At 44.1% G+C, this 26,154-nt stretch overlaps 1 long non-coding RNA gene across 1 annotated transcript; it reads left to right on the top strand.

The window, feature by feature from the left end:
* Positions 1–1,401: 1,401 nt before the first annotated feature.
* LOC122556565 lies at positions 1,402–25,025 on the top strand. The gene is made up of 3 exons (XR_006313565.1): positions 1,402–1,806; positions 6,848–6,934; positions 23,903–25,025. It is a non-coding gene; the product is annotated as an uncharacterized LOC122556565 (long non-coding RNA).
* Positions 25,026–26,154: the final 1,129 nt, after the last annotated feature.

Genomic DNA, 26,154 nt, shown 5'->3' with positions numbered 1-26,154 from the left:
TGATAAGGAGTTAATCTCACACACCTGACACTGATTTTCCAGGTACTTCTCAAACTCTTGTGCCACAAACTATTGTCACTCATGACTTGCTCGGGGCATAAAAACCAGGCAAGTACTTCATCTATTCGGTCTATTGTTGCTCTTGAGTCGTGTAAGATTAGGAACAATCAAGCATAGTAATCAGAAGTTGGCCATGAGTCAGAGGAGATAGGGGAGCGCTAAATGAATACTTTTCATCAGTATTCACACTGTAAAAAGACATGTGGTCAAGTAGAATACTGAGGTACAGACTACTAGACTAGATAGGATTGAGGTGCATAAGAAGGAGGTGTTAGAAATTCAAGAAAGTGTAAAAATAGATAAGTCCCCTGGGCCTGATGGGATTTATCCTAAGATTCTCTGGGAAACTAGGGAGGAGATTGCTGAGCCTTTGGCTTTGATCTTTATGTCATCATTGTCTACAGGAATAGTGCCAGAAAACTGGAGGAGAGCAAATGTTGTTCCTTTGTTCAAGAAGGGGAGTAGAGACAGCCCTGGACGTTATCGACCAGTGAGCCTTACTTTGGATGTGGGTAAATGTTGGAAAGGGTTATAAGAGATATTATTTATAATCATCTAGAGAGGAATAAGTTGATTAGGGATAGTCAACATGGTTTTGTGAAGGGTAGGTCATGCTACACAAACCTTACTGAGTTCTTTGCGAAGGTGACCAAACAGGAGAATGAGGGTAAAGCGGTTGAGGTGGTGTATATGGATTTCAATAAGGTGTTTGATAAGGTTACCCACAGTAGGCTATTACACAAAATATGGAGGCATGGGATTGAGGGTGATTTAGTGGTTTGGATCAGAAATTGGCGAGCTGAAAGAAGACACGGGATGGTGGTTGATGGGAAATATTCATCCTGGAGTTCAGTTACAAGTGGTGAGGAAGTTAAAATGTCACCTGGATGGTCAGTTCCATGCTTTGCTTCTCTTGCAGGGCACATTGGGGACTCTAGGATTAAAAATCCCACTACCAAAGAACTTACTGCAATAGCAACTGAAAGCCAGTACTCTTTCAATCCTCACATGTGGATTCCCCCCATTCCATGTAAGTAAGCCTAGACAGGCTTTGTCCTTTCCAGACAGAACTAATAGCCCTGGCCCCAACTCAGCTAGCTGCCTCCCTCTCCCATTGTCTCATTTCCCCTCCATATTAGCATAGGTATGTTAGTTCCCCATTTAGAGCAGGCAAAACCTTTCTGCCTTAATTCCTTTCCATTAACACAATCATGGAAGATAAGTTAACCGTTGTCTATAATCCATTCCCACATTATTTCAGGACATTGACATTCATCAGGTTTTGTAAAATTATAATTGCCTACTTTATGTTGTGCGATGGCAATCATCCATGTGACTGATAAGTCTTTGTTCAAGTCTTATAAAAAATACTGTCTCTGGGTGTAAGGCAGAGATTCATGAAGAAGAGCTGCTACAAGTCGGCACTCAGCGACTTTGGTGATGCTTTGAATCTCTCGCCGGCTGTCCGATAATAAAGGCACCGTTGTTGAACAGAAAACTTGTGGTGTTCGGATTTGTGAGGAAAAAAAACAGTCATCAACATTTGGTGCCACAACCCCGATCTCAATAAAGGGAATGACTCACGGGGCTGAGTATGTGGCATGAAAATCTGAATTGGGCAGAACTGAGCGGTAAGTGCGCCTCGGGGTGTTTTACCCCAGACTGCTCCTTGTGTTCAGCCAGACGGTCTGTCCGTCGCCCTGTGGAACCGGTATTTTGACAAGCCACCCAGACCCAGTGTGTAAGGTAGGAAAGTTGTCCAGTTGCTCTAAAATCACTGCGGCGTGACATTGGCTACTCTATATTGTGTGAATTCTGGTCTGGGAGCTGCCTCTTTGAATACGGCTGGTGGGAAAAAAAGAACAGGCTCGGTAAATTTCTGATCCCGTGGTATGAATAGGGTCAGTATCAATTGGTTATAATAGAGCAGGAAAGTAAAATGGAATAATGTCTTGATGTGGCTGGAAAGTGGACCCCTCTCCCCCCCTCAACACGTGCGAATACTTACCTGATCTGGAAAAAGACATCCGAAAACTAAGTGCAGCACTAAACAAACGACCAGGGCACAAGATCTGGCCTCTGGAGGGAGCTTGGGACCTGGGTGCCTGTGAGCAAGCGGTGAACTTGATCTGGAAGAAAAAACTGTGGGAAAACGTGGAAATCCATTATTAAGGAGTGGAAGGAGAGGGCCGATAACAAATAGCAGCTAGCCAGCTGGAGAAATAAGGGTTAAAATAATGCCAGCGACAGGGAGATGGAAGCACTAACAGCAGATGGGACTCTGGAGGGCTGGGAAGCGCTGAAGGCCGAATGTGAATGGGTGGATGGTAGGCGAAAAAGGGAACAGGATAAACAGCATAAAGAGGCTAAAGCTGGACAAGATAAATTAGAGGGGTTATAGCGGCAGCGCTGCAAGGAGAACGAAAGCACTTCTCAGGATCCCGAGCTCAGGTCTGGCATACTGACCCTGTTTGAGGAGGGAGGGAATGATAGAGGATGAATAGGGATGCAATCCCAGGGTGTTGAGGATATCAGTTGAACCACCCCAAACCCCCTTCCCGTCCCCCGTATCCGAGCCCTGAGAGAACTTGCATAGCTGACCGGGTTAAAACACGCGTTAGGAAATCTATGGCACTCTGTGATCTCTGCACTGGAGGTCACTATGTCACGTCACCCCCTGAACTATGTTCCCTATCAGGCAGTTGCCGAACCCCAAAGCAGATGAGGAAACAAGCCACACGCTATCGCTATGTCCCGTGGAAACCCCAAGGAATGATTATGATTATGAATCAGGTGCCAGACCGTAAAGATAAGCTTGCCCAATTCGCTCAGTACGTCCAGCACACTATTCAAATATACAATGCCACAGCATGGGATCTATTTGTCCTTTGCTACATAATTTTGTCACCAGAAGAGGTTACTAAATGGCAGGAACAAATGGATGAGAGTGATGGAAAGGGCCAGTCCTCACCTACGAGGGTTTTTTTTCTCTTATTTAACCCCCCACACTACCGCCTAACTGCGGTAGTGCTTATTTTTTCCCCAGCACCCATGGTGTATGTGTGTGTGTAGGTGTGAGACACAGTGAGAGACACAAAGTGCACGAATCTTTATTCAATTTCCACCACCAGGAAGATAGGAAAACACCCAAGTGGCCAGTGACAAGCAGTGCCCTTCACATCAAAGGGCAATGCTGTGTGATCAAACAGTGAAGGGGAGGGCAGGGATTAAATCAAAATAGAGTTGGAGGGGGAAATAATGCACTCCACTCCCTGCGGCGCCCACCTCTCCCTGAACAACTCCAGGGGGTTGGTATACACCGCGTGCTCCCCTACGAGGGTTTAAGTGACAGATTCAAAGATGACACTCAAGTGAATCAAACTTTCCAGTCATTAGAAAGTGCCCTGCAACAGCCCGTTAACATTAGCAAGTTCCTCGGCTGCAGACCCAAGGTGGGAGAGGCCGGGGGAGACTTCTGGGAGAGATTTGTTGCCTGCTATGGGACCTTTGCTGGGGATCAAGTTTTTAACTCTGGGAAGGACTCACCATGGTTTAACTCAAATGATTCTACAATGTGTCCCCTCAGCCTTGCTGACATGATACACACAAACAATATGTACTGGTCTGAAAACACCAGGTCCCAGATGAGAAGAGCCCTCATGTGTTACTGGGAAGGTCAGAATCACCCCAAATCACGCTCCAAATTTCACCCAAAAACAGAGTTCGTTCAGTTGCCTTCCAAGCACTGTGTACCCTCGGGCAGCACTAACGAATTCCCATGGAGTTGGGATACCCACTGGGCACAGACCTTTCCCCAGATGCCGGTCCAACGAAACCCATTGAACCACCTCTCCCCACAAGGACCCTGGAGGGAGGCACAGGGTGTGCCTGCTATGCACCTTGGACAAAAGAGAGACTGGGCCGATTGCCAGTGAGGCAGCTAGGCCAGTGTTTCAACTGTAGGAGGCCCGGTCACTGGAATGCTGAATGCCCCCTCCCCAGGACCGGACTATCCAGGCCCGGACCTGCCATCCTGGACTCGTTTCACCTGTAACAATCCATTCGCCTGATTTCCAAGCAGTAACCTCCCAGTTGTAAGCACTTTCCCTTCGCAGGAACCTCACATCACCTTACAGATAACTGGAATGCCAATCCCATTTATGATAGATACGGTGGTGGGGGGGTGGGGTGCAACCAACTCCACCCTTGATCAGGAGATTGTGAGGAGCAAGGGAATACAGCTACCAGGCAACACCGTGGCACTGGCTGGGTTTGAAGGGACCAGCAGCATATACCCTAAAACTGTTCTGCTGGAAGCTGGGTTCTGCAGGCAAGTCTGTTCTATTCCTTTCACAGTGACAGCCAGGATTGGATGGAACCTGGCATGCAGGGATCAGCTTTGTCCCCTAGGAATCAAGATCAGCTGCACAGAGGAAGGCATTAAGATGGGACTGCATGGCCATGCGCAATTTCCCCGATTTATGGCCCCCCCAGTGGTGGGGGCTCAGCATTGAACAGTCTACATTCACACTGCCGCTCCTGACTCCGGACCCCCATGTGACAGCTTGCTATGATGCTACTGATGCTCCGCAGATCACGGCCAGTACTACACACCGTTGGAGGGTATGGAGTTCTCCGTTTCGATTATCGGTGGGGAAGGCTCTGCTTACCTTGTCCAAATCCCACACTCCCTGTGGCAGCAAACGGGGTTGGTAGTCCCACACATCACCCAAAACATCAGCCCATGGTTTAAACCCAAAGATGTGGGCCACCTTGCCTACACCCTGACACAACTCGCTTCCGATATCCAGGGGACCATGGCAACAGAGGGCCGTTGGAAAAACTGGGAATTCCCGCCACACATCCTCTGTGAACCCAACCAGGGCCTTTAAACCCCGCCCCAGCTGTGGACTGCCTCCAACCATGAAGTCGACTGCACTTCTTGCCCTCCCATACAAATACAACTAAAGACAAACCAGAGCCTGCCTTCAATCCCACAGTACGTCATCAAACCAGAGGCAGAACAGGGAATCCAGACCCTCATTGACTCATTTCTGGCCAATCACTGTGCAACACCCCAATCTTCCCAGTGCCCAAGCCAGGCCAACAGGACTGGAGGTTGCTGCAGGATCTGAGGAAGATCAATGAGATTGTGGCGCCTCGTCCCAAACCCGGCTACCATATAAAGCTGCATACCTGCTGATGCCTGTATCCTTATCATTATTGATCTACAGTATGCCTTCTTTTCCGTCCCGCTACACCTGGACTCTCAATATTTATTCATCCTTACCTACCGGGGCCAGCAATATACTTGGACTCACCTACCCCAGGGATTTGTCCACTCACCGACCCTATTCTCATAAACCCTACACAGTCAGTTACGGACCCTGAAACTCCCACAAGGATCTACCGTTGTCCAAATATGTAGATGACCTGCTCGTCGCCAGTAACAGCCTGTCAATCTGTGAGACCGATACCACAGTATTACTGAACTTTTTACACTAACTTGGGTATGTGGTTCTGCCCCATAAAGGTCAAGAGCTGTCAATAGGAGGTGAAATTATTGGGGCTTCTCCTCTCCACTGGGGAATGAAAATTGACTGAAGAATGCATTCCGCCCATTGCAGAAACCCTGTCACCTACGACCACTAAACAAATGCGGGCCTTCCTTGGACTTTTAAATTTCTGTAGGCAATGGATTCAGAATGTAGCCCTGCTCGCCTACCAACTTCACTGGCATCAACCAATGCTCTCCCCAACTTTATTCTTATAACCAAGCAGCTGACGGCATTCACTGGACTGAAAAACAGACTTCTACAAGCCCCAGCCCTAGGCTGACCTCTGTACGATCGACTGTATGTTACCATTAAGGATGGATGTGCCATAGCTGTCCTCACCGAAACTGACGGAGACAGGAAACGGCCAGTGGCATACTTCTCAACCAAATTGAACCCGGTAGCAGCTGGCTTCCCGCCCTGCTCCCAGGTACTTCCTGCCACACATGTCCTCATATTAGTTGCCTCAAACATCACCCTGCACCAGCTGGTGGTGGTTCTAACCATGCACTCTGTTGTCGACCTTCTCACCTCCCGGCAGACTCAACATTGCCGTTAGAGACCCTGTCAGTTGCAGCAGTGTGGGCTGAGCATTTGACCACTGCTAAGCTGGAAGGTAACAGTAGGGCCTGTAAAAAATTGTATGCAAAAACACCACGCCCAGAATAAATATGAAGCAGCCCTACTCAACAACCTACTATTGACCTTTTCTCATTGCTCCACCCTGAATCCGGCCACCTTCCTGATGGAACCCCCGCAGCATCTCTCATCTCCTGAACATGATTGCCTGCTACAGAATCAGCTTTTCACCTCTGCTCATGGTGATTTAGCTGACTTACCCCTTGCACATGTAGACTTCACCTTCTACGTGGATGGCAGCTCTTACATTTCACCTGCTGGTCAGTGATGTTCTAGATATGCCATTGCTACTGATGGTTGAATACGCAGACTTCAAAACCCCACCATCAGCACAAAAAGCTGAATTGTTTGCCCTTACCTGGGCTTGTATCCTGGCTGAGGGCAGTTCGGCCAATATTTTCACAGACTCTCATGAAGCTTTTGGTGTCGCACATGACTATGCCCATACCAAACCATGATAGTCCGGTCCTGGGGAGCATTCCAGTGACCGGGCCTCCTGCAGTTGAAACACTGGCCTATGGGAACATAGGGGATTTTTAACCTCTACAGGGCAACCCATTAGTAACGCTGTTTTTGTATACAATCTCTTCCAGACCTTACAGTAACCTTCCAGCCTCACAGTGGTCAAATGCTCAGCCCACACCGGTGCAACTGACAGGGTCTCTAAGGGAAATGAACAGGTAGGTGCCTCCGCCAAACAGGCAACATTACACCCCCCCTTCTAGTTCCCTTGGGTTCACAGAAACATCATGTTACAAAAAGTATCAGAACGAGTATGCCAGACCTGGATGAAATACTCAACTTACAGGGGGAACACAGACTGTGGTCACGGATGGGGTGCACCATAGATGCCCATACCAAACCATGGATGACCCCTACAAAACAGGTCTGTGTTCCCTCTTTACTTTTACCTATCTTAGTAGACTATGTACATAACAGTACCCACCGAGGCAAGGAGGGAATGGTCAACACTTTGTTACAGACCTGGTGGCACCCCAACTTCCAGAAGGCAGCTGAGAAATGAGCATGAACGTGCCCAATCTGTTAAAAATCAAATGTTAGAAAAGGGATGCCTTGCAGTTCAGGAACCACCTCCTTGCCTGTTGGGTTTTTTAATTGTTTACAACTGGATATTGCAGAACTACCCAAAGTACAGTGTTATAAATATTGTTTGGTAATAATAGAGATCTTCAGCAAATGGATTGAGGCAATCCCAACAACGGCAACACAGCTGCAACAGTAGTGAAAATACTGCTGAGGGAAATAATTCCCCACTACGGACTCCCAGAGACTATTAGCTCAGATAATGGGCCACACTTCGTGGCCAAAGTTAATCAGGAAATTGGCAGGGAACTAGCAATAAAACAGTAATTCCATTGTTCCCACCACTCAAAGTGGCTGGTGTGGTAGAACGAGCAAATAGTACCCTATAAAACAAGCTAGCAATGTTAAAACAACAAACAGGCCAAAATTGGTTGAAGGTCCTCCTCCAGCCCTATTCCACATGAGGGTTACCCCTTCTAGCAAGACCGGTCTGTCCCCTGCTGCGATAATTTACGGGAAACCAATGAGGACCCCATGGGGACCTGGGATAGTCCGACCACCCCTCCCTGAGAAATTGAATATGAACACCCTGGGAGAGGAGGTGTGGGTGTACCTACAGGGGCTAACCAAAACTCTCCAAAGCTTGCATTCACAGGTACACCAGGCTTGCAAAGAAAGCAACAATCTGTCTGAAGGGAACTACCTTGCTGTCGAGCCAGGGGATTTTGTCCTGATAAAGGACTGGGAACGAAAAAAACTGGGACCGAGATGGAAAGGGTGTTTCAGGTGCTACTAACCACTCCCACGGGTTGTGAAAGTACACAGTCGTCCCCAGTGGATACACAGAACTGACTGCAAAAGAGCCAGTGTGGAAGCAGACAACCACTAAGGACAATGTTTTCCATACTGGTGACTTTGTGAGGTGACATCTTGAGAAGGGGTAGATCCCAAATTGACACCTCTTGGCATAGTACCTTTTTGCACCTAGCCTATCAGACAGCCCGTGTAACAGGGAGCGATACCCTCTGCTGGGTATATGCCCACATGTCCCCCCACTTTGTGGGAGGAATCCCTTTCTGGCCGGTGTCTTTTTGCTGGCACGAGCTGGCCAAATGGCTACTGCATAGAGGTCCTTCCAGTGATTTTGGTAACATTGACGATGCACAGTGAGGGTCAGCACGGTTAACCTGATCTCATTCAGGGGCTGGTGTCATCCCAGTTATAACCAATCACATAAGCCCTCCTCCCTTGTAATTCTCAACAATACCATGGACTACACCATTTGCTTCAGGCAGGAAGGCACTTATGTTGGAATGGGTGAGTGCTCCTCTACCATCCTCTGGGTCGAACCCATTCAGAATTTAACAGAATATGGGTATTTTATATTCAATTGGTCCACCATCTCCAACAGAACCAGGGGCCTCCTCTGGAATAACCCTGCTCCCGGACTGTGGGAGGCACTGTTTCCACCCTGACAGCTTACAATGGCACATACTTCATTTGCGGGTTGAAAGCTTATCCCTGGCTTTCCACTTAGGCGAAAGTGAGGACAGCCAATGCTGGAGATCAGAGTCAAGATTAGAGTGGTGCTGGAAAAGCACAGCAAGTCAGGCATCATCCAAGAAGCAGGAAAATCGCGTTTCGGGCAGGAGCCCTTCATCAGGAATCTCTTTTCCCTAGATTGGGAGGGTTCATGCTATCTGGGGTATGTTGTGCCCCGCATTTGGGTTCTGGGCAACCTGCCTTCACTCCTGAGATCCAGAAGTTCCTCACCTGGGTGGGAATATTCTCTCCCCTGACAGGAATCTATTTGCACTCCCGAGAACTTAGCCAGCTCAGGACCCTATGGGAAAGCATTGCAAATGATATGGCTAACACTCTGACTGAGTTTAACGCCGAGCTACTCACAGTTAGGACCAAGGCCCTCCAAACCATTTGGCACTGGACTTCCTGCTAGCAATGGAGGGTGGTACCTGTGCCATTGTGGGGGCAGAATGTTGCACCTACATCTCTAATGAGTCCACCAACATCACTGACCTCTCTAAACATATCACGTGGGAAAGCCAGACTCTCCAAACTACTGATGGGAGGTTTTAGCAATGGTATGGGAGAGTGGTTACTGGGGGGCATCCTTGGAGGGTTGGGCAGCCTGCTGGCTTATATCGGAATTACCATACTAATTGTGATCTCCTGCATTTTAGTACTTTGGTGCTTATGGCCACTATTGTCCGAATGCTTCCAGGCTCTGAGGGAGGCGGGGGCCTGGTTGGTCATCTAATGATCAAGAAGACAGAATGAGGAAGTTAAAATGTCACAAAAGGGTCAGTTCCATGCTTTGCTTCTCTTTCAGGGCACACTGGGGACTTTAGGGTTAAAACTCCCACTACTAAAGGACTTACTGCAACAGCAACTGAAAGCCTGTACTCTTTCAATCCACACATGTGGATTCCCCCATTCCACACCTAGACAAGACCTTTGTCCTTTCCAGACAGGACGAACAGCCCTGGCCCCAACTCAGCTAGCTGCCTCCCTCTCCCATTGTCTCACTTCCCCTCCATATTAGCATAGGTATGTCAATCCCCCAGTTACCTCATCTCCATATTAGCATAGGTATGCGAGTTCCCCATTTGTAGTAGGCAAAACCTTTCTGCCTTAATTCCTTTCCAAGTTTGTGAGAAAATTTGTAGCTCGGGTGCTCGTCGTTGTGGTTCTGTTCGCCGAGCTGGGAATTTGTGTTGCAGACGTTTCGTCCCCTGTCTAGGTGACATCCTCAGTGCTTGGGAGCCTCCTGTGAAGCGCTTCTGTGATCTTTCCTCCGGCATTTGTAGTGATTTGAATCTGCCACTTCCGGTTGTCAGTTCCAGCTGGCCATTGCAGTGGTCGGTATATTGGGTCCAGGTCGATGTGCTTAATTCCTTTCCATTAACACATTATCATGGAAGATATGATAATCGGTTTCTATAGTCCATTCACACATTATTGCAGGACATTGACATTCATCAGGTTTTGTAAAATCACCATTACTTACTTTATGTTATGTGATGTCAATCATCCGTGTGACTGATAAGTCTTTGTTCAAATCCTATATAAAAATATTGTCTCTGGGTGTAAAGCAGAAATTTGTGAAGAAGAGCCGCTACAAGTAGGCACTCGGCTACTTTAGTGACGCTTTGAATCTCTCGCTGGCTGTTCGATAATAAAGGTACTGTTGAACAGAAATCTAGTGTTGTCCGGATTTGTGGAAAAAAGCAGGCATCGACAGTGGGGCACCTCAACCATCTGTTTTAGATGCACTGTTGTTTGTCATTTTTATTAACTATCTGGATGACGGCATAGAAGGATGGGTTAGTAAATTTGCATATGATGCTAAGGTCGCTAGAGTTGTGGATAGTGCCAAAGGATGTTGTAGATTACAGAGGGACATGGATAAGCTGCAGAGCTGGGCTGAGAGGTGGCAAATGGAGTTTAATATGGAAATGTGGGAGGTGATTCACTTTAGAAGGAATAACAGAAATGCACAGTACTGGGCTAATGGTAAGATTCTTGGTAGTATAGATGAGCAGAGAGAACTCCGTGTTCTTGAAAGTTGCCACCTAAATTGATAGGGTTGTTAAGAAGGCATATGGTGTGTTAGCTTTTATTGGTAGGGGGATTGAGTTTTGGAACCATGAGATCATGCTGCAGCTGTACAAAACTGGTGTAGCCACATTCCTGAAGAAGGGCTAATGGCCGAAACGTCGATTCTCCTATTCCCTAGATGCTGCCTGACCTGCTGCGCTTTTCCAGTAACACATTTCCATCTCTGATCTCCAGCATCTGCAGACCTCACTTTAGCCACATTTGGAGTATTGCATACAGTTCTGGTCACCGCATTATAGGAAGGATGTAGAAGCTTTAGAAAGCGTTCTGAGGAGACTTACTAAGATGTTGTCTGGTATGGAGGGAAGGTCTTATGAGGAAAGGCTGAGGGACTTGAGGCTGTTTTTGTGAGAGAGAAGAGGGTTGAGAGGTGACTTGAGACATATAAGACAGAGGGTTAGATAGGGTGAACAGTGAGAGCCTTTTTCCTAGGATGGTGATGGCCTGCACGAGGGGAGATAGGTTTAAATTGAGGGGTGATAGGTATAGGTCAGATGTCAGAGGTAGTTTCTTTACTCAGAGTAGTAGGGGCATGGAACACACTGCCTGCAACAGTCATAGACTCGGCAACTTTAAGGGCATTTCAATGTTCTTTGGATAGTTATATGGACAAGAGTGGAATAGTGGAGGTTAGATGGGCTTCAGATTGGCTCCACAGGTCGCACAGCATTGAGGGCCGAAGTGCCTGAACTGCGTTGTAATATTCTATGTTCTATTTGCATGATCCCACTTTCCCCTCAATCTGGAAGTCCACATTCAGACATCAAAAATAGTTCCTGGCTATGGCACCACACCAGAGTAACCTTGGTGCTCTGGTTCCCGCAACTTTCATCTTAACGGGGAAGAAAGAGTAATTCTCATTTCCCACGGGAGCCATCTGTCTGATACCCTTACCATTTCAGAAGGTGTAACTCCGGGCAGTTTCCATGACTGGTTTTCTTTCTCAGGAACAAGTCCACCACTTGGCTCAAAACAGGGTCATTCTGAGTAGACTCCGTACCTGACTCGCTGATCCCAGTACTTAGTCACCTTAGAAAAAGTACATAATTTTCAGGTTCCAGTTGGGGACATCTTTACTCCCTGGTAGTGGTCACCCTGCCAGAGTATCTCCATTGCTGTGCTACTCTGTCTGTCAGTATTTGATCTCATAGGCTGACAGAGCAAATGCCGATCTCTACAGGTGTGCTGCTGCCGTTGACAGAATCCTTGTGTGGGTCAGTGTCAGTCAAAAGCATGAAGTGTCTGTTGTAAAGGAAATGGGTAAATATTTTTATGCCAGACACAATGCTCAATCCATGTTTTTTGACTTGAGCACAATTCCACTCTGTCTTCGTTAGTGACCTCGATGCAAACATAATGGGCCTTTCCTCTGCATTTGGTAAGATGTGCCAATCCCATAAGGTGAGGCATCATACTCCAACTATAGTGACAACTTTGGGTCAAAATGCATTTACACTTCCAAAGTTTTTAAGGTTTTCTTCACCTCTTGGTAAGCCACATCACATTCCTGGGTCTGCTTCCACAGCTGCCCTTTTCCCAGCAACAGAACCAGGGGTTTAGAATGGTTGCCAGATCCGAGATGAGCTTGCCATAATAATTGATAAGTCCCAAGAACACACTCAGTTGAGACATATGCGCTGGTCTATGGGCCTCCAGTGTATGCCTATCTACTCCAGTCCCATTATCCAGCATTTGGTCCATACCCTTGTATGATATAGTACTTCTGAAAATGGACTATTGAAATACTTCTTAAATGTTTTGATGGTTCCCCCTCTACTACACTTTCAGGCAGTGAATTCTCGCTATCCACCTCACTCTGGCTGAAAAAAAAGTTCTTTCTTAAGTTCCCTCTGAATCTTCTGCTCCTAAATCTATTCCCTTTGGTTATTGATCTCTCCAAAACAGGAATTCATTTTTCCAATCTGCTCTATCTATATCCCGAATAGTGTTGTATAACCCAATCAAGTTCCCCTCTCCACTCTAAGGAAAACAATCCAGCTTATCTAGTTTCTCTTCATAGTTGAAATGCCCGAACCCATGCAAAATCCTGGAGAACCTCCTATGCACCCTCTCTAGTGCTGTCACATTCTTTGTACAGTAAGTTGACCAGAACCAAATATGGTACTCAAGCTGTGGTCTTAGTATAGCTCAATCATAACCTCCCTGCTTTTGTATTCAAAGCCTTGAATAATAAGAAAAGTATATCATATATCTTCTTATCCATCTCATTCACTTGCTCTGTTGTCTTCAATGATCTGTAGGTTTGCACGTATCTGACCTTTTGTATTTCTTATAGTCCTACTATTCATCTCCTTTTTAGTTGGTTCTGAAAAACTGATGTCGTCTCACTCTTCAGCATTAAATTCTGTTTTCCATTGATGTGAAGAATACAAAAATATGAAGAGTTTGGCCAGTGAGTCCTAGGAATGTAGGCCCATGTGTTATGAACTGATGAACAGCTCTTTGGTGTCCTGGTTGTGAGATAATGCAATGTGGTGCAGTTATAGTTGCAATTAATGCACAGGTAATATTTCTCTCTTCAGTTTGATGTTTCTAAGTGATCACAGTCCCAGGTAATTGTATGTAAAATATCAACTTTTATTGAAAGCAATAGTGTGAATTGATGAACTGTGTCCCAAACCAGTCAGTGGTTTCCAAAATACCATAATGTCATGTCTCGTTTGGAAAGTGCATTGGTAATCAAGCCCCATTATTTATGGATTAACAAAAGTTAAAAGTTTTTTTTAGAAAGTATGCAATGAATCATTCATTTACCTGATTTTCAAACCTAGGTTGACAGAAAGTGTGGATCAGGTTTCTCTCCTTAGCAAAAATTACTATTTATTACAAGTAATTAGACTCTGGATATAAATAAGTTATAAACTGTCAACTGATGAGGTAGTGCAGGAGGGAGGGCTGTGGATCAATGGATCAATTTCTGAGCAAAGTGGAACCTGATCATTTCTGTCACTGATTCAGTGAACTCTGGGTCTTTGGTACTGTTGAGGATCCATGTGGACGATCTGACAGTGAATAAGGAATTATTTTCAAGAAAGGGTGGATGCTGTTGGACTGTACTGTCCACTGCTTTATGGAAAGAACTGTAACTGATGTGGGCCAAGATAGTATTACCTTTACAAAAACATCCTGAGTGGAGAATGAGGTAGTTTGGCAGAGTAAAGTCCTTTCTAAATGAGGTGAGTAAAATACAGCCAATGGCTGTTACTACCTCTGAGGACTTTTCAAAACAACCGCTGAATGGCCTCCAATGGCATGTAACAATTCTGCGATTCTGTATAATTAGATTGTGCAGGAAGGCAAAGAGTTTGAACCTAGCCTTGCACAATTAAAAAAAAAAGTGTTTGAAACTGGAGATGCAACAAAAGGATTAGGAAATAAAGATGCATGTTAAAAAGACTAAAGCAAAACAAAAATAAAAATTGCTCTTAGGAAAAAATAGAAGGGCCTACAGCATTTTCTGTCTTTATTATAATGGATTTCATTTTCACCCTCTGAAAGTATGCAAGAAAGTTTGTTGCTGTTTACAATAATGATGATGACTTAATCTGGAACATATTTAGCCAGCTTTTTATTGAGATGGTTTAATTACCTTGTCAGATTATGAAGCTGCTTTTCATTGGAAAATCACCGCAAGCAGACAAAAGAGTACAAAGATTTAGCTTGAATAGAACAGGATAATTCACATTTTGAAGCAGACACGATCGGGTTCTGAAATGTAAACAGTATTCAGCACAACTGAAGGGAAGATGCTCTTGATCTCAAGGGAATGCAGTGGAGGTTTACCAGACTGATTCCAAAGATGGCAAGACTGACGTATGATGAGAGATTGATTAGTTTTTGCTGGAGTTCAGACAAATGAGGGGAGGTCTCAGAGAGACTTATAAAATTCTAACAGGACCAGACAAGGTAGATGCAGGGAGGATGTTCCTGATGGTAGGGGTGTCCAGAACCAGGGGTTTCAGTCTAAGGATTCGGGGTAGGTCATTTAGGATGAAGATGAGAACATTTCTTCACCCAAACAGTGGTGAGCCTGAAAAATTCATTACTGCAGGAAGTAGTTGATGCCAAACTATTGAATGCATTCAAGAGGCAGCTAGATGTAGCACTTGAGACTGAATGGGATCAAGGATTATGGGGAGAAAGCAGGATTAGTTTATGGGGCCAGATGATCAGCCTTGATTGTGATGAATGGGGGAACAAGCTCAAAGGGCCAAATGGCCTCCTCCTGTTCCTATCTTTTAGTTTCTATGTTTCTATGAATAACATCTGTTAGTCGAATTAATAGCTTCAACTTCTGAAGTAGAAAGGTGATGTTTTCTTCCTGAATGTTCTTAATAATTTAATAACTTCTCTTTTTAAAAATGTATTAAAATATTCTCATTACAAATCTTACTAATTAATACATACTCAGAACCCCTGAGTTAGCATAATAATCCAAACTTTCAGAGATACATTTCAGTCATCCATTCACAAGGACTATGGCAGGTAGGTTTTGTGCTGTGGTGGATAGTGCTCTTGCCCCTAAGCAATGAGTTCTAGTTTCAAGTCACAGCCCATATCTTGAAGACTAAGGAGGATAAATTCATAATGTAATGTGCAAGTAGTGAAATGTCCCTTTTTAAACAAAATAATGGGTGTTTTGGGACACTGAAAGCAGTATTGGCAACTGAATTGCATTCTGGACAAACTGGCCAACTGAACAATGTATTGGGAGATGGACGAGGCCAAACAGATATGCAACCAGTTACTTTGATTTATTACATTCAATAGGTGTCAATGAGACTGTGGAACAGAGACTTTAAGCTGGAGTGGGTTTCCTCCAGATGCTCTGGTTTCCTCCCACAGTCCAAAGATGTACAAGTTAGGTGGATTGACCATGCTAAATTGCCCATAGTGTCCAGCGATATGTAGGTTAGATGTGTTCGCCATGGGAAAAATGGGGTGAGGGGAAATGTCTGTATCTGATGCTCTTCAGAGGGTCAGTGTGGACTTGTTGGGCTGAATGGCCTGTTTCCACACTGTAGTGATTCTATTAAAAAAAAACTTGTAGCATTCACTGTCAAATTGTATCAAGCCAGACAGATATGCAAGCCTTGATTGATTATTGAATGTGTTGTTGATGAGACAATGCTGCAAGGTTTTCGATGGAACAAGAGATTGGAGTTTCAGTAGAGTTGCTTTTGAGACAGCGCAGTTCCTAGGATTGGCTGAATCAATAGAGAGATTCCAATACTCAATGCTGTATTTTGTAACAGCCTTCCTGGGACAGAAACCCAATTTAAATTATGCTATTTACATTGTTACATCAAACCGCTGCTAAGCCACTGCCCGGGATAATTAGTTAAAAGAAGCCACTCAGACCAGAGTGGTTGCATACACACTCCAGAGAATATCAGGCCCAAGAAGCAGGAACTGAAAATGTGTTGCTGGAAAAGCGCAGCAGGTCAGGCAGCATCCAAGGAGCAGGAGAATCGACGTTTCGGGCATGAGCCCTTCTTTAGGAATGAGGAAAGTGTGCCAAGCAGGCTAAGATAAAAGGTAGGGAGGAGGGACTTGGGGGAGGGGTGTTGGAAATGCGATAGGTGGAAGGAGGTTAAGGTGAGGGTGATGAGGTGAGGGTGATAGGCCGGAGTGGGGGTGGGGGCAGAGATGTCAGGAAGAAGATTGCAGGTTAGGAAGGTGGTACTGAGTTCGAGGGTTGGGACTGAGACAAGGTGGGGGGAGGGGAAATGAGGAAACTGGAGAAATCTGAGTTCATCCCTTGTGGTTGGAGGGTTCCTAGGCAGAAGATGAGGCACTCTTCCTCCAACCGTCGTGTTGCTATGGTCTGGCGATGGAGGAGTCCAAGGACCTGCATGTCTGATCTCCAGCATCTGCAGTCCTCACTTTCTCCCAAGAAGCAGGAACATTGGGAGCATGAAGAATCCTTGGGACGGCATGGTGGTCCAATGGTTAGCACTACTATCTCACAATGCCAGAGACCTGGGTTTGATCCCAGCCTCGGGCGACTGTCTGTGTGGAGTTTGCATGTTCTGCGTGTGTCTGTGGGTTTCCACTGGGTGCTTTGATTTCCTCCCACAATCGAAAGATGTGCAGGTTAGATGAATTGGCTGTAGTATTCAGGGGAGTAGGTTAGGTAAATTAGTCAGGGGTATATAAGGGGGAAAGGGTTTGGGTGGGATATTCTTCAGAGGGTGGGTGTGGACTTGTTGGGGCCAAAGGATCTGTTTCCACACTATAGGAATTCTAATAGCCTCAACTTCAGTTCAAAGCAGCTATAATTGGGGTAGTACAAAACATTTTAACATCTTGCTCTCCCAAAGCAGATTTTAGACTAGTGCATGAGCATAGACATTTAAGAACTGTAAGGTTACTCGAGATATTAGAGGGAAAGAGTGGTTTTGTAAAGTTGAATATCTATCTACCATGCATTTCAATGATAATAAACCATGTTTCGTGGTAAACCATGTTGCATTATTAGTGTAAAACCAGTCCCACTAAGTAGCAATAGACCATACCATACAAAAACAAAGCTTACAAATCGAAGAGAATAACTTTAACTTTGCAAATTTTTCCAACATATGTTACTGACAGGTGGCAAATGTGGAAGAGATTCCTGGTCAGGCATGTGATGGAAAGAAAATTGTAGCCCCTACCAACACTAATCATAGCTCTGGATTTCAACAAGTGCATGGTGTCACTGTAAGGTCATCTGCTTGGGAGTCCAGCAGGGTGGATGGCTGGTGTAAATCTGAGTCATCGAGGTATACGGTACAGAAACAGACCCAACTCATCCACGCTGACCAGGTTTCTTAAACTGAACTCGTCCCGTCTGCCTGCATTTGGCCTATATTTCTCTAAACTTTTCCTAACCATATATCTGTCTAACGTCTTTTAAATGTTGCAATTTTACTGCTTCTACAACTTCGTCTGGCAACTCATTCCATGCACACACCACCCGTTGTGTGAAAATGTTGCTCCTCAGCTACCTTTTAAATCTTTCTCCTCGCACCTTAGACCTATATGCTCTAGTTTTGGACTCTCCTACCTTGGAGAAAAGATCTTGGCTATTCACCTTATCTATGCTCCTCAAGATTTTATAAATCTCTATAAGGTCAACCCTCAGCCTCTTATGTTGCTGGGTAAAGAGTCCCAGCCTAACCACCCTCTCACTATAACTCACACCCTCCAGTTTCAGTAACATCCTTTGTAAATCTTTTCTTCACCCTTTCCAATTTAATAACATCCTTCCTTTAGCAGGGTGACCAGAATATACACTGTAACATAATGTCTGAGTTCCTGTACTCAGTGCTCCAACCAATGAAGGCAAGCATGCAAAACACCTGCTTCATAGTCCTGGCTATATGTGATGCCACATTCAAGGAACTATGTACCTGCATTCCTAGGTCTCTGTTCAACAACACTTCCCAGGGTACTTCCATTATCTGTGTAGGACCTGATTTGTCCCATCAAAACGCAACACCTAAATTAAACTCCATCCACCATTCTTCACTCATTGGCCCAGTTGGTCAAGATTCCATTGTACTCTTAGATAACCTTCTTCATCGTCCACTATACCACTAGTTTTGGTGTCATCCACAAACTTACTAACCATGCCTCCTATATTCACATCAAAATTGTTTTTAATAAATGATAAACAATAGTGGACCCAGCACCAATCCTTGCAGCACATCACTGGTCACAGGTCTCCAGTGTGAAGAATAACTGTCCACCCAACCCTCTGTCTCCTCCTGTCAAGTCAATTTTATATCCAATTGGCTAGCTCTCCCTGGATCCCCTATGAAATAACCTTACCGGTCTATCATGTAAATGTTTGGAGTGTAGTTAGCAAGATTAGAAAGTTACAGGCTTAGATTGCCTCTTGGGGCTATGATATTGTGACATGAACAGAGATCTGGCTAAGGGGTGGTCAGGTTGAGGTGTTAAGTCCTCCTGGCTGCAAGGTGTTCAGAAAAGATAGGGGAGGAAATGGGTGATGATTTTGGTTAAGAAGAGTATGGCAGTATTGGAAGAAAAGGATATTTCAGGAGGTTAAAAGGCAGAATCAAGTTAGCCAGAGCTAAGGAATAAGAAGGTTGAAATCATGTTGCTCCGTGTAATGTATAGATCACCTGCAAGTAGAAAGGATTTAGAGAAACAATCTACAAGGAAATCACTGAGAAGGGAAAACATTGTAAAGTATTTATAACAAGGGATTTTAATTACCCATAACTTCTCCTGAAACAGACTAGGAACACTTATCCCTGGTTACCTTTTAAACTATCCAAGACAGTCCAGAGGAACCTCGGTTCTCCAAAAGGACACAGGCAGGGAGTATTTCATTTGGTTGTTTGAATGCCGGATAACATAGTTAACCAAGCATCAGGACCTTGCGATCTTGTTCAGATAATCCGAAATTTGGTTAATCTAATGCCAGATAACTGAGGTTCCTTTGTACTGTCTTGGATAGTTTAAAGTATAGCAAGGGATAAGTTTTTCTAGTGTGTCTCAGGAGAAATTCCTACAGCAGTCTGTATGCAGTCAAACAAGAATGGAGTCACTGCTAGACCTGCTACTTGGGAATGAAGTCAGTCAAGTAGATCAAATGACTTTTGACAACCATCATAAAGATTAGAACGATAATATGAAATTGCGTTTTTGATTCAGAGTAAGCACAGTCAATTAGCAAAGTGGACTTGGATAGAACAAACACAGATCTGGGTCAGGTAGGCTGGAACTGATTTTTTTGTGGAAAAAAGATCAGTGGCTGAACAATGGGCCACATTCAAAGAGGAGATAGCTTGAGCACAGTCAAGGAATATGCCTTCAAAAGGACTTTCTTCCATGAATGACAAAGGAGATAGAAATTAATTTAAAGAACAAAATATCAGTTTATGACAAGTTCCAAGCATTAAATACCAAATCTGAACACAGAAGCTTCAGAAAAGAGGTGAAAAATAAAATGTAAGGATAGAAAAGGAATAATTTCTGGCAGCTGATATAGCAGATATGGGAATTTATTTAATAACAGGGTAGCAAAAAAAGAGGTTTAGGGTCTATTAGGGACCTCAAAGTGATAAAAAAAAACCTTTTAAGTGTGGCTGAGGTATTAATTGAATATTTTGTATCTGTGTTTACCTATGAACCAGATATTGTCCAAACTAAAGTAATGGAGGAGCACACAGTCACTAGAAAGGCTTAATATTGATTATGAGGAGATATTAAATAAATTGTCAGTACTCAAAAGTTGATAAGATATCAATCCAGATGAGATGAATCCAAAGATATTGAAGGAACTGAAAATTGCACAGCCACTTAAAATTATCCTTCTAACCTCCCTGGATTCGGGAGTGGTGCTAGAGGATTGGAGAGTTGCAAATATCATGCCCTTGTTCAAAAAATGGTACAAAGATTTGCCAAGTATCCGGAGAATGGAAAAGCACACGTGATAGGAGACTCAATAGTTAAAGGAATGGACAGGAGATTTTGTGGTTGTGAACGGTACTCCCGGAAGGTATGTTGCCTCCCAGGTGCCAGGGTCCAGGATGTCTCTGATCGAATCTACAAGATTCCGAAAGGGGAGAGTGAGCAACCAGAAGTCGTGGTGCACATTGTCATCGATGACATAGCCTGGAAAAGGGATGAGGATCTAAAAAGTGATTAATTTAGGTTGGTTATTAAAAAACAGGAGGAGCAGAGTAGTGATCTCAGGATTACTACCAGTGCTATGTACTAGTGAGGCAAGGAACAGGGAGTGAGTGCAGCTAAACACATGGTTTTAGGGCTGGTGCAGGAGGGTGAATTTCATATATGTAGATCATTATCGTACCTTCTGGGGAAGGTGGGACCTGTGCATGAAGGACGGGTTGCACTTAAACTGAAGGGGCACCAATGTCCTCAGCAGGAGGAGATTTGCTAGAGGACTTCGTGAGGGTTTAAATTAGTTTGGCAGGTGGATGGGAACCAGAGCTACAGATCAGAGGCGATGTTAGTTACTGAGCAGGCAGAAATAGAATGCAGAGAGTCTGTCAGGAAGGATACACAGTTGATAGGGCAAAGCAGTGGTTTAAGTGTGTCTGATTCAATGCAAGGAGTGTTAGGAATAAGAGTGATGAACTTTAGAGCATGGATTAGTACTTGGAACTACAATGTTGTGGCCATAACGGAGGGATAGATTTCACAGGGGCAGGAACGGTTGCTGAATGTTCCAGGATTTAGATCTTTTAAAAAGAACAGGGAGAGGTATAAAAGAGGAGGGGGAGTAATATTGTTAATTAGAGAGTGCATCACAGCTGCAGAAAAGGAGATTGTTAAGGAAGGTTTGTCTACTGAGTCAGTATGGGTGGAAGTCAATAACAGGAAAGGAGCAGTCCCTTATTGACTGTTTTCTATAGACCCCCCAATAGCAGAAGAGAGATGGAAGAACAGATTGGACAGCAGATCCTGGAAAGGTGCAGATGTAACAGAGTTGTTGTTATGGGTGACTTCAACTTCCCTAATATTGATTAGAACCTCCTTAGTGCAGATGGTCTGGATGGAGCTGATGTTGTCAGGTGTGTGCAGGAAGGATTCCTGAATCAATATGTAGATGGGTTGACTAGGGGAGAGGCCATATTGGATTTGGTGCCAGGCAACTAGCCAGGCCAGGTGTCAGAGCTCTCGGTGGGAGAGCATTTCGGTGACAGTGAACAGAACTGCCTCACCTTTATCATAGCTATGGAGAGGGATAGGAGCAGACAGTGTGGGAAGGTATTTAATTGGGGAATGGGAAATTATACTGATATTAGACAGGAACTGTGGAGTACAAGTTGGGAACAATTGTTCCACAGAAAATGCAGAACAGAAATGTGGAAGCTGTTTAAGGAGCACTTGTTGCGAGTGTTGGATAACTTTGTCGCACTGAGACAGACAAGGAATGGTAAGGTGAAGGAGCCTGGGATGACGAGGAGAGGAGCTTCTCGTCAACAGGAAGAAGGAAGCTTATTTAAGGTTGAGGAAGTAAGGATCTGGCACAGCTTTAGAGGATTACAGGATAGCTAGAAAAGAACTCAAAAATGGACTGAGGAAAGCAAGGAGGGGGCACAAAAAAGCCTTGTCAGGAAGGATTAGGGAAAACACAAAAGGTGTTCTAAACTTACGTGAGGAATAAGAGAATGATCACACAGAGGGTAGGGCGATCAGGGATAGTGGAAGGAACTTGTGCCTGGAGTTTGAAGAGGTAGGGGAGTCCCTTGTTGGTAGTGAGAACACTGTGGACCAGGTTAGTAGGCTTCACAGATTGATATTAAGAAAACGGATGTGCTGGAAACTTTGGGAAGCATCAAGATCGGTAAGTCCCCACAGCCGGTGCAGATATATCCAAGGTTACAATGGGAAGCAAGGAATGGGATTGCTGAACCTCTGGCGAGGATCTTTGCAATCTCACTCTCCACAGGAGTAGTACCGGATGTTTGGAGGGAGGCGAATGTTGTTCCTCTGTTCAACAAAGGGAATAGGGAAATCCCTGAGAATTACAGACCAATCAGTCTTACGTCTGTGGTAAGCAAGGTACTGGAAAGGATTTTGAGAGATAGGATTTGTGACTATTTGGAAGAATGTAGTTTGGTTAAAGACAGTCAGCATGGCTTTGTGAGGAGGCAAGCCTTATTGAATTCTTTGAGGATGTGACGAGACAAGTTGACAAAGGTTGAGCAGTGAATGTCGTGTATATGGATTTCAATAAGGCATTTAATAAGATTACCCATGGTAGGCTCATTCAGAAAGTTAGGAGGTATGGGATACAGGGAAATTTGGCTGTCAGGATACAGAATTGGCTGGCCGAAAAATGACAGCGAGTGGTAGTGGATGGAAAGTATTCCTCCTGGAGGTCAGTGACCCGTGGTGTCCCGTGGGGATCTATTTCGGGCTTCTGCTCTTTGTAATTTTTATTAGTGACTTAGATGAAGAAGTGAAAGGGTGGGTTAGTAAGTTTGCCGATAACCAAGGTGTTGTAGATAGTGTTGAGGGCTGTTGCAGGCTACAACAAAACATTGATAGGATGCAGAGCTGGGCTGAAAAGTGGCAGACAGAGCTCAACCTGAATAAATGCGAAGTGATTCATTTTGGAAGGTTGAATTTGAATGCTGAATACAGGGTTAAAGACAGGATTCTTGACAGTATGGAGGAATAGCGGGATCTTGGGGTCCATATATATAGATCCCAAAAGGTTACCACCCAAGTTAATGGGGTTGTTAAGAATGCATATGGTGTTTTGGCTTTCATTAGCCGGGGATTGAGTTTAAGAGCTGTGAGGTTTGCTGCAGCTCTATAAAACCCTGGTTAGACCACACTTGGAATATTGTGTCCAGTTCTGGTTGCCTCATGACAGGAAGGATGTAGGTGCTTTAGAGATGGTGCAGAGGATATCTACCAGGATTCTGCCTCAATTGGAGAGCTTGTCATGAAGGGAGTTTGAGTGAGCTAGGGCTTTTCACACTGAAGAGAAGGAGGAAGAGAAGTAACTTGATAGAGGTGTACAAGGTAATGAGAGGCATAGATAGAGTAGATAGCCAGAGACTCTTTCCCAGGGCAGAAATGGCTGTCACGACGGGTCATAATTTTAGGGTGATTGGAGGAAGGTTTAGGGGAGATATCAGAGGTAGGTTCTTTATGCAGAGAGTGGTGGGCATGCGGAATGCACTGCCAGCGGTGGTAGTAGTTAGGGACATTTAAGTGATTGTTGGACAAGCAAATGGATGGCAATAAATTGAGGAGTATATCAGTTAGACTGATCTTAGATTAAGACAAATGCTTGGCACAACATCATGGACCGAATGACCTGTACTGTTCTATGTTCTACGTTCAATGTTCTACGTTTCCTACAGCAGTTCTTTTGAGCTGTGACATCTGAATTTATAAATCAGAGACAATTTCCAAATGAATCAGACACTCTGTATGTCTTACAGATCATTTAAAGCATTCAGAGAAAGTCATCTTAATAACAAGGGCTCTGGCCAGCCGAAGAAGGCGTATCTTGACACTGGAGCCAGAAAATAAAGATCACTGAACTGACTTTCCAATTTTTCTACCCCATCAGTAATCTGCTTTCCTCTTTGTTTGTCTGTGTGTGTGTAAGGGGAAGCTAATATGGGATTAGAGTTTTAGTAGAGTTGTATTCCTTTTTTTAAGCTGTAGCAATAGTCTAATTAATTGTAATAAATAATTATTTTTGTTCACTACAGAAATCTATTCTGTTCTTTCTCTCAAACTTAGTCAGGTAAATTGGGGCATTGTGCAAATAAGGTTAACATTTGTACAACTCTCAGCGATAGTGGGCCTCAAATTTACAGTATACAATCCCAGTGAGTCATCAGCACCAGTCGAAGTTGATAAATATTTGATTATCAATAGTGTAAAGAGTTATAGGGATAATGTGGATGAAAGGCATTGTGGATAAAAGTTCAATCAATGTTTATCCCATTAACTGGCAGGACAGGCTCAATGGCCTGGATGGTCTATTCCTATTCCTGTGTTCCTAATGAAAGACAAAAGTGGAAAAAAATAGGAGGAGTGAGGGAAAAGAACGATCATTTGTAACAACTGATGTCAAAGTAGAGAATTTCTGTTTAAATCAGATTGGAAAAAGTGGATTGTTATTTTAAATGATTGATTCATAATTTTATGTTAGACACGTAAGTAGTAATTTGAGCTCAGATGATAATATGATTTGAGGTATTAAATTTGGAGTTGCGATATGCAGGTAGCCTTGCAAATAAATATAAATATGTGACAACTGATTCATTGTGACAGTAGCATCATTTATCGCTATCTGCTCATGATAAATGGGCAATAACGAATCAGGATATTTGTTGGAAGATAATGCATGAAAGAAATGTATAAAATTTCCTGAAGATATTTGTAACATCACCCATGTCATGCATATTTCCCAGAAACATGTTGCCTGACTATGTATCTGTGAGGGTCTGCACAGTCCATCGTTAGCAAATGGAATTCCGAATTGGACTGTTCAATTCAAAAGATCATTGTTTATTCAAAAAAAAGTTTGTATTTCAATAAATACAACTGTGCTGCCTACCATGTGTTTGATTTAGTGCTTTTCGTTTTGCCTGACACTAGTCGTACCATACCACACTGTTGCCACAGGTTGTTCATTGTTTGAATTCTGTGTGTCTGATTGACTCTGCTAATGCTGTAGTAATGTGTTATTATATCCAATTGGGAATGTTCTCACAGTAGCATAGCACCAAGTGCCGCTGACAAGAGGCGATGTTGTAACACATTGCAATTAAAATTTTAAACGCTCTCTCGCTCCTTTATTCATCCAGTGTAACAGGATCGACCATGAGATCTCATGAATATTATTCACACTACATGCATACACAGAAACAGAGAGCACAGTTGTAGAATATTATGGGATTATATAATTATGGGAACATTATTAGGTCACTTAGCCCCTCAAGCATGTACCATCATTCAATGAAGTCACCAGTGAAACATTTCCATTTATTAGGAGGGGAAGCAGTGGCATAATGATATTGTTGTTGAACAAGTAACTCAGAGCCCTAAACTAGTGTTCTGGGTACAGGAACCTGAACTCCACTGCAGCAGATGATGAAGTTTCTTTTTATTTGTTCATGTGATGGGAGTTGCTGACCAGGCCAGCATATACTGCCCATTCCTAATTGCTCAGAAGGCAAATAAGAATCAATCATTTAGCTAAGGATCTGGTGTCAGATATAGGTCAGAATTCCTGCTGTGGTGAAGGGAGTGAATGTTGAACATACTGAATTGAGTGCCAGTCAAACAGGCAGCTTTCTCCTGGATGGTCTTCTTGAGTGTTTTGGAACTGCACCCAACCAGGCAAATGGAGAGCACTCAATCATACCCATGATTTAGATGAGAACTGAGTCACCCACTGTAGAATTCCTAATCCCTGACCTGCTCTTGTAGAATGGAATTCATTGCCGTGACATCAAGGGTTAACCAATAATGTCAGATCTGCAGTAGCAACCATTGATTTTCTTTATCAGTGGCAAATGGAGTTTAATTTAGAAAAATGCGAGGCGCTGCATTTTGGGAAAGCAAATTAAGTGTATTAATGGTGAGTCCTAGGGAGTGTCTCTGAACAAAGAGACCTTGGAGTGCAGGTTCATAGCTCCTTGAAAGTTGAGTTGCAGGTAGATAGGATAGTGAAGAA

Source organism: Chiloscyllium plagiosum, chromosome 14, assembly GCF_004010195.1.
Source record: "Chiloscyllium plagiosum isolate BGI_BamShark_2017 chromosome 14, ASM401019v2, whole genome shotgun sequence".
In the NCBI taxonomy this organism is placed as follows: domain Eukaryota; kingdom Metazoa; phylum Chordata; class Chondrichthyes; order Orectolobiformes; family Hemiscylliidae; genus Chiloscyllium; species Chiloscyllium plagiosum.
Note: the sequence above shows the minus strand (reverse complement) of the source record. Positions and strands in the feature narration are given on the sequence as shown.